Consider the following 9,351-nt stretch of genomic DNA (forward strand, 5'->3'; position numbering starts at 1 on the left):
TTTTTTTTCTTTTAATTTGAGACAAGGAGAGTACAGGACTGGTTTGTAATCGACCTAAGTACTCTACCAGCTGTTCCCCCACCAGTTTCACCAGATAGTATAAGTACTGACTTTTACTGCCTTCCTTTAAGTTGTTGCATGCAGTGTGACTCCAAGCTGCACTGTGAGCCGTCATCTTTACCTCCAGTCACTTCCACACTCCCACGCCCACGTTTGGCAGCCGTCCTTTCCCATCCTTGACTCAATCCCAGCATGGACAGTTAGTGGCTGGCAGACAGGCAGGCAGGCAGGCAGGCATCAGGGCAGATAAGCAAAAAAAAAAGGGATCAGTGGAGGAGGATGATGCAGATCACGTTCACGAGCTTCTCTGGGGAGCGAGGGGGAAGAGCACAGAGAACAAAACTGTTAATATTGGGAAAGGGGGTCACTTGAAGAGAGTCACTGGACTCATTTTTAGAACTGAGCAGTGTTTTATTCTGATGGAAAAGATGTTGTTCAAGTGAAAATTGTTTTTGTCAAAATTGTCACATTGTCCGAACAGATCTTCTGGCATGTCTTTACCTTTTCAATGCATAGTAGGTTCCACAACATCCACATGAGTTATAGTTTCCATCTTCCATATCACAAAATATAATCCAAATATGGTACTGGTGGACAATCTCTGACAACTGATATAGATGAACAATTCATACAGCTGCTTTTGTTACTTGTATTTAGAGAAATGCAACAGCAATCAGTATCAGAAATACCGGTAAATGTAAGATGTATGTCAATCAATTTCTATAAAAGTTTGTGTGGGATCTCATAGAAGAAGTGGAATGTTCTAAATTTCTTATTTGGGTACCACTTTGCAGTAATGGTCCCCGAATGAAAGGTTTATCGAGTGGTTATTAATACACTTGATATAGTTTTTCATGGACAAATGATCAGAAAACTCGACGAGATGCGCTGCCTACATAGACAAATTAATATTTGGCCATCTGTTTCGGCCTCCTTCTTCCAGTTGGGGTGCCTTTGGAAGCATTCCCAAATTGTAGTTTGAAAGACATGTCCTTCTAATTTAGTGTCGATTCATGAAGCTGGTTGCGAGGGCAGGTTTTTTTTCTGAAGTTTCTACGGGCCTTGGCAGTCTTTAAGGCATGCTTGGCCCACCATTTCAAACCCAATTCCAGTAAATTGGGATGTTTTTATTTATGTTTAACACATCATACAATAATGTGCAAATCATCTTCAACCTATATTAAATTGAATATATTTGACAAGATATTTACTGTTCAAATGGATAGAATGTTATGGCTGCCGCACATTCCAAAAAAGCTGGGACAGGGTCATGTTTACCACTGTGTTACATCACCTTTTCTTTTAACAACATTCAACAAACATTTGAGAACTGACAACACCAATTGTTGAAGTTTTGTAGATGGAATTGTTTCTCACTCTTGCTTGATGTACAGCATCATCTGTTCAAAAGGCCAAGGTCTCCGTAGTTGCATTTTACACTTCATGAATGTGCCTCACAGTTTCAACGGGAGACAGGTCTGAACTGCAGGCAAGCCAGTCTAGTTCCCACACCATTTAACTACGAAGCCACTCGCCTCTCTGTTGTAAGAAGGTGTTTTGGCATCCATGAAACAGACGTTGCTTTGATGGTAGCATATTCATTCATTCATTCATTCATTCATTCATTCATACATTCATTCATTTTCCAAGCCGCTTGATCCTCAGGGCACACAGAAACGAACAACCATTCGCACTCACACACTCACACCTAGGGACAATTTAGAGCGTATGTTTCTCCAAATATGGTAGCATATGTTTCTTCTGATTGTAATTTCCCCATTGCGGGACAAATAAAGGATATCTTAAAACCTGTATGGACCTTTCAGCATTAATGTTCCCTTCACAGATGTGTAAATTACCCATGCCATTGGCAGTAACACAACCCCATATCATCATATATTCTGGCTTTTGGACTTTTTGTCCCATTTCAGTCCAAATGGGTTGTTTCCACGGTGCACACAACATCCACAATTTCCAAAAACAATTTGAAATGGAAACTCCTCAAATGTCCTCAGGTTCCTCCCAAAAGTTGGTAATGTGGACTCGTCAGCCCACAGAACACTTTTCCACTTTACATCAGTCCATCTTAAATAAACTTGGACCCAGAGGACCTGACGGCACTTTAGAGTGTCATTGATAAAAGGCTTTTGCTTTGCATTGTAGAATTTTAAGTTTCACTTTCGAATATACAGTAGTGCCAAACTGTATTTACTGACATTGGTTTTCTGAAGTGTTCCTAACCCCATGTTGTGATATATTTTACACTTTGATGCCGGTTTTTGATGCAGTGCCGCCTGAGGGATTGAAGGTCACGAGCAATCAATCTTACGGTGCTTACATGCAGTGATTTCTCCAGATTCCCAAAACCATTTGATGATATTATGGTCTGTAGATGATGAAATGTATCAATTCTTTGCAATTGTACATTGAGGTTTGGCCAGAAAAGCTTCACAATTAGTTATTGTGTACAATTGCTTCTAATTAGGGCTTGTTTGGTTGAATTCCCTTGAAGGAATTTGTCCAAATACAAGCACTGCTATTTTCCCCAAAATGCTGCTTCAAACTAAAATAGTGGGCTTGCTTTTTAATTCTGGCATGGAACTGGGAGATGTTTTTGTGTATCCTGTTACGATAGAGACGGACACCAAATTTTATATCAGTTTGTGAAACTGGTATTTCAGGCAAATTATTGTCATATTTTCCAGATGGTGCTAGTGAATGGAAAATGACTGCTTCAAACCAAATAGCCAACTTCCTGTTCATTTTCACGATGGCTTCTTTTAACTTTTTGGTGCCTGCTCTTATGGTAGGCATGTCCACTGAAATAAGACTCCAGTGTCTTGCTAAATGTAACCCTTCTAATGCAAAATGACTCAGACAAACTCGACTTGATGTTCTATTGGGAACAGAGCCTTCAAGCGTGGATTTGGGATCATGTGACTAAACATAGCCACTAGAAAAAAAAGGAGGAGAGTTAATAATATCAACTGGCCCTGGAACATCTTCCAGCTTCTAGATGCCTCCATCCAGCAACAATAGCAGATTAGCAACAATAACATAAATTGTAATATTGCCTGTAGTTTAGGTTGAGTTGGTCCATTGGAGGTTTTAATGTAATGTTTGCCAGCGTTAACACTTTCACTGATTGAGTGCCTTTGTTGGACTTGAACTGCTTTAGAAAGGTGCCTGTGTTGGACTGCTATTCATTTTGAACGGTAACTTTTTTGCTGCTGAGGGTGGCCCAAACGGTTGTTAGGTGGAAGGGGCAATCACTTTTTGCAGTGGGTTTGGATTTTTTTTCTCTCTCTTGATAGTTAAAGCCTTCATCTAAATACTGTATTTTGTTGTGACTTGAACAAACACCTTTTCATGCGAGTGTAGCACGGCTTTTATAGAATTAAAAACAACATAAAGTGCTTCACAGAATAAATGATGGAATAGACAAACATCAAGATATCGGAGGCTTGGCCCATGTTCCCTAGAAAAAAAATCCAGGAATGATTCTATCTTGCCATACCTAGAGTTTTATTGATTTGGAACGTTATCTGTAATGTGGCAGGCTGCTACATTTAATCAGATAAATTAAATGTCCACTCTTTGGTGACTAGTTGATTCCCCAAGATGATTCTCGTGTGTTGTTTTATCAGCAAACTGTCAACAATTGTATGTTTATCCCCATGAGAGTGGTCAATATATATATTGTATAGGTGTTAGCCAGAAAACCTTGTATTCCGATGCAAGCACGTTTTGTGGTGTGTGGACGAATCACAATTGGTTGTGTTCTGTGAAAATGAGGATGAGGGGCACTTTGCTTGCGGCGCACCTGATGATAATCACTTAGCCATTACATCATGTCGCTGTCAACGCTCATTTCCAAAGCCTTAATTTCACCCTTTAAAAAAAGAAAATCATTGAGGCAAAATGGAGATTAGTGTTTCTCTGTTGATCTGCTGGCTTCCACTATCTTCTATGTCTGGATCCCCTTTAGAATAACTGTGTGACGAAGCTGAGTGGTTCACTGCGGAGAAATTCAACTGTCCTCAAATGCAAATGGGGTAGGTATCTCTTAGGTGGGAGTCCTATATTTGTCCATCCGTTCATCCATTTTCAACACCACTGATCCTGAACAGGGTCACTGGGAATTGCTGGAGCCTGTCCCAGTTGACATTGGGTGGAAGGTGGACGACACCCTGAACCGGTTGCCAGCTAATCGAAGGGCACACACAGACAAATCACCATTTGCGCTCACAATCACACCAAGGGACAATTTAGAGTGTTCCATTAACCTGCACTCTAAACCGTGCATGTTTTTTTAACGTGAGAGGAAATCGGAGGACCCATATAAGCACAGAGAGAACATGCATACTCCACACAGGTAGGCCGGAGCCGGTATCAAACCCTGCACCTCCGCACTGTGAGGCGGATGTGTTAACCAGTCGTTAAAGCGCCATCCAGACAAATCATCTTTTTCCAGTGAAATGAAGGAGGATGCCATTAATCAGTTCCAGCCTGCCAGACAGTAAGCAATGTTTCAAAACAGAGTTACAGTCTATAATACTGTATGTCATTGTATAAAATGCACGGTGATTCCATAGCTAAATGGAATAGAAAGAAATTCAACTTTTTTGTTGGATATTGTGTCACCCCCTCTATAGTTTGTGCACTTTGCCCACCCGGGGGCAGTATAATATGACAATAAAATCTGTACACGTAGGTGGTCACTCCACAGTAAGACGTAGTTATCATTAGTTGTTCTTTGCAGAGGATAAAGTATCCTGTCTATGCCTGTAAGTATTCATGTATGATCTGCCTCCTCTGTTGCTTCACCACTGGTGTTCAATTAAAAATGCATGTGTTGATGTTTCCCAACAGCTTGTCTCTCAGTGAAGATATGTCACTTCAACATACTTCCTTAGATCGATTTCCATATTTAGACATGGATTTGGCTCCATTTTGTGGATTATTTGGGATTACTGTAATTTTGTCGGATGAATTTGAAATGACAAAATGTTTTGGGATCATAGTTTGGGGGATGTGTCGGGTTCAACACCATAGCCAACTATATTTGCATTTGGGTTTAGCCCATAATGCATGCAAATAGCGAGCATTCACCATTTCTAAAAGTACCTGTATTTTTACATTTTGCATTACTCAGCTCGGTGAGACTCATCAACACACTTGTGGATGTGCGCTGAGTATCTGGTCAATTAAGACGCTCATTGGATTGATTCCCATCGACATTGCGCCACCTGCGCTTGCTGTTGTCACATTCCGCCAGCAGGAGGAGGAGGCCGCTGTCATAAAATGCCGTGACGTTTCTTTCGTTATTGTCATTCAGGCTGCGGAATGACACTCCAGCAAGTGATCCACCATTCATGAGCTTGATGTGAAACAATTCCAATGGCTCCTCCCCATCTTAGTATCGATGTTATTGTCCCAAGGAGAAAACAAACAAACCAAAAGACATCAAGATAATCCTTTCACTCAATGATCTTCACAGTTGCTTTCATGCTGTTGGTCTTTATGTCACTACTGGACACCAACAAGTGACGTTGACTGAGTTGCCAAGTTGCATGAATGAGTTTTTCTTTCTTTCTTGGTTGACTTCCTAAAAAGGTAACCGTTAAAATATTGATTTCAAACTATAATCAAGAATTATCAAGTGATTTAGTTCAAGTCTAAGTCTAAGTAAGTCACTAAGATACCAAGCCCCAAGTCAAGTTGTTACCAAGTTGTTGGAAAGCAAGTCGCAAATCCTCAAAATAGCAACGAGTCTCACTTGAGTCAAGTCATATGACTCGAGACCTCTGGAAAACAGAAACTCCCAAGACAAGCGCCCTGAGGGTGACAAAATCAATGACAACAAGACACGATATTGTACTTTGAAATACATAAAGAGCACATAGATCCAAGGTTTCAATGCCTTTTCCATTTGTGTCGTGTCTAATGGTCCTAATATATTGTTTTACTTCACTTTCTAAAAAAAGCAAATGAGAGGGTTTCGATTATGAGGCTCAGAAATAATGTGACAAACATCTTTGCTTATTATGATATACTGTATATTTTTTAGCAAATTGTTTTTGCAAGTGAAGGACATCACTTCTTAAAAATGGAGTCCAATTCACTTGAAACAGTACTGTCCTTTCCTATGTTACAAAGCACCTTTTCATTTCGTCTTGATCCAATGACGTAATCCAACATAGGTTCAGGACAAGTGGCAGAAGCCTCCAGGATTTGACTTTCCAAAACGGCCCACTGACTGAACAAAGTGAAGCTGAAACTCCAAAAGCGGCCCAATTCAATGAAATGTCATGAAGATTCCATATTTGTAATTTGTAAAGCTAATGATGCAAGGACAAAGACACGGACGCTAATTAAAAGCTGTCGTGTTCACAGTGAATGGTTAAATCTGTGCAATTTAATTTACACATGTCCCGTACATGTGTAAATTATGTATGTACACATGTCCAGTACAGTATACCTGCACTATACAATGAGCGACAATGCAAGGGTTAAAGATCTTTAAAACAGAAACCTTTGCTTCAACATATACGTAATTATCATGGTGGTTTGCAAGTGAAGGACCTTCATTTGCCAAACTATTGCTCAAAAATATACTTTATATCATATCGTGTAAATGACCCGTTGATAACAAAACTATCAAAGATGTTTGTCACATTATTTCTGAGCCTCACAATCGGAAACCTCTCATTTGCATTTTTTGAAAGTGAAGTCAAATAGCCGCGTGGGATATCTCATTTCATTTCAATTTCATTAAAGCTCTCAGTTTGTTTGGCTGCAATGGTACACCGCTGCAAAACAGACTGACGAACATCAGGCTACAGTTAAAATAGTAATGGAGTGATCTTGTGGTTTGTAACCGTTATTGCAATACTAATTTTCGTCCTCATTGTGCTTGTAGTGAAATGCGTTTTTAATTGGATAGTGATGTAATAATACTCTTGCAATGGCTAAAATCAGATTTTATAGGCATATCTAATGTTGTGGCCGGGGGGTGATTCATCTCATCCTTTTGGCGACCTTTGAGGTTGATGCAGATCGTCAGAGCAGATGACAGAACCACCTGTATTTGTTTGCTCAAACTTTTCAAAAACATGATGCGGTTGAGTGAAAACTGCACAGATGTGTGTTGGAATGCTTTTCTACACATGCCTTGTGATTGGCTGGCACACCGATTAAGGATTTAGCTGGGACAGGCTCCTTCTCACCCGAATAAAGGACAAGTGCTATAAAACCTGAATGTAAGGATGTAAATGTGAGTCTTGAAATGGACAAAAATGTTGTGCCGACTATTACCCTGCAAGCCTGGACGTGAGTTGTTAAACCACAATGTTCGTGTTGTGAATTCATTCTGAGTGGGCTGCTGCAACATTATACCCACTCGAGGGTGAGGGAGCACCATCAGGCCACCACTGCCAAGCTTGACTCGCATCCCCTCGTGAGTTACTTTCTACTTAGGCCTGCAGCCCAGCTTATCGATTGGGCTCGGCTGTCTATTGTTTATTTCCAGCAGCTCAGCACTCGGAAGAACCACAGTGCAAGAAAACCTCCGCATTTTAGATAGGCTTTTTTGGAAACGTGTTGACGCTCTGAAGCATGGCACTTAATGAGAGAGTTAATACAGCAAAACAATGCATGGTAGTACATTGATTATATTCAGTTCATCCAGGTCAAACAATTGAAGTTATACCCATTTCCACTGGTGTCCCTCAGAACTCTCTTCTAGGAGCTTTTCTCTTTATTGTCCACAGTCTTCACCTGGGCAATACTGTATGTTCCAGATATTCAGCATCAATTTTTATTATGTTAACCTGCTAACAGCTTCTAATTTTAGCAATTTGAATCAACATGTTAAGTTTTGAAAGGTTGATTCCTTGTTTTTTTATTTATGCTTAGCACAGCGCGTTTGACTAACCAGGGAGGTACCTGCAAATGATCTATATTAAAATAAAACTCTTTGGGGATGAAAACGCCATAATTATGCATTTTGTAAAATTGCAATACACCATCCTCTGTACCGCTTATCCTCCTCATGGGTTGTGGGTGTGCTGGAGCCAATCCCAGTTGACTTTGGGCGAGAGGCAGACACCCTAAACTGTTCTTCAGCCAATCGCAGGGCACGTCTAGACAAATAACCATTCACACTCACAATCATAACTAGGGAGTGTTCCATTAACCTGCCATGCACATTTTTAGAATGTGGGAGGAAACCGGAGTGCCCGGAGAAAACCAACGAATGCATGAGGAGAACATGCAAACTCCACACAGGAAGGCTGGAGCCTGGATTTGAACCTACCAGTTGAAACTGTGAGGCTAATGTGCAAACCAGCCACCACTGTGCGTTTTTAATAAATATATGAATAAATAAATTGATTAGCAATTGGTTATTGATCATAATTGAATATTATTTATGATGGTGATGCCTCAGACTTAAGTTGACAGTGTTGTTCATCATTACCACGGCAACCCCACAGTGGACCAGCCTAGATGCAATGTTCCGCGTTGTGTTCAATGCTTCTTTCTATGTTATAAAACAGAAATAGCACCTTTATTAACTGCCTATTCATATTTAGCACAGTGGTCAGGTTTAAAGTTTATGATTGAAGTGGTTATTCCTTACTGTTGCTTTCAGGGCTTTGCTGGTCCATATATTTCCGTTTGCAGAATTTTGTTTTCAAACATGGCAAAGTGATGAAACGTGTGGGTGAAGAGAGGCAGGCGAGTAACATATTGAGCTGCGGTGAATAAGCGCCAGCACTTTGTGATGCCTCCTACCCAAAAAAAATAAAATAAACCTGAGCACTGTCCTCTATTCATGTGTGAACATGTTGCCACATTGGCATTACTGCACTGCTCCCTGTCACGAATGCCAGTCTAATAATGTACAGTGTAGTAAGCGCTTGCTTTTTATCCTATCTCGAGACTCTCACTGTGGAAAGCTGAGAATTTGTGCTCTTTCTAAAGATCAATTCACAAGTATGCATGCATGCCGAAGGTGAAGAGAAATTGCAGAATAGTGGGTGTCTCTGGAAGCGGGGCCAGGAGGGAGGGAGGAAGGGAGGGATGAGACAGAGCGAGGGAAAATAAAGGGTGGCTGATTCTCTCAGTAGCAATGTGAGACAGCAAAAGTGGCATATCGCACAGCAGCAGGTGTCGGATGACCGAGAAGTCGGACGTGCATACAAAGCAAGCGACAAGTTCACGGAGGCTCGAAATGATGCAGTCCTACGCGCAGGTGAGTGAGGCGTAAAACCAGCGTTGGTGTGCGTC

At 40.8% G+C, this 9,351-nt stretch overlaps 1 protein-coding gene across 6 annotated transcripts in view; it reads left to right on the forward strand.

The window, feature by feature from the left end:
• The window catches only part of rap1gapb (RAP1 GTPase activating protein b), a 131,770-nt gene that overhangs the window by 39,265 nt on the left and 83,154 nt on the right, over positions 1-9,351 (forward strand). Inside the window, exon 1 of one of the 6 annotated variants that reach the window (XM_052075110.1) lies at positions 8,724-9,316. The exons of 4 other annotated variants lie outside the window; for them this stretch is intronic. The gene's annotated coding sequence lies outside the window, so the exon portion shown is untranslated. Of the gene's footprint in view, positions 1-8,723; positions 9,317-9,351 lie in introns of those variants that run through there. One more of the 6 variants, XM_052075112.1, reaches the window with a different exon arrangement.

The sequence above is a fragment of the Hippocampus zosterae genome, chromosome 9 (assembly GCF_025434085.1).
Source record: "Hippocampus zosterae strain Florida chromosome 9, ASM2543408v3, whole genome shotgun sequence".
In the NCBI taxonomy this organism is placed as follows: domain Eukaryota; kingdom Metazoa; phylum Chordata; class Actinopteri; order Syngnathiformes; family Syngnathidae; genus Hippocampus; species Hippocampus zosterae.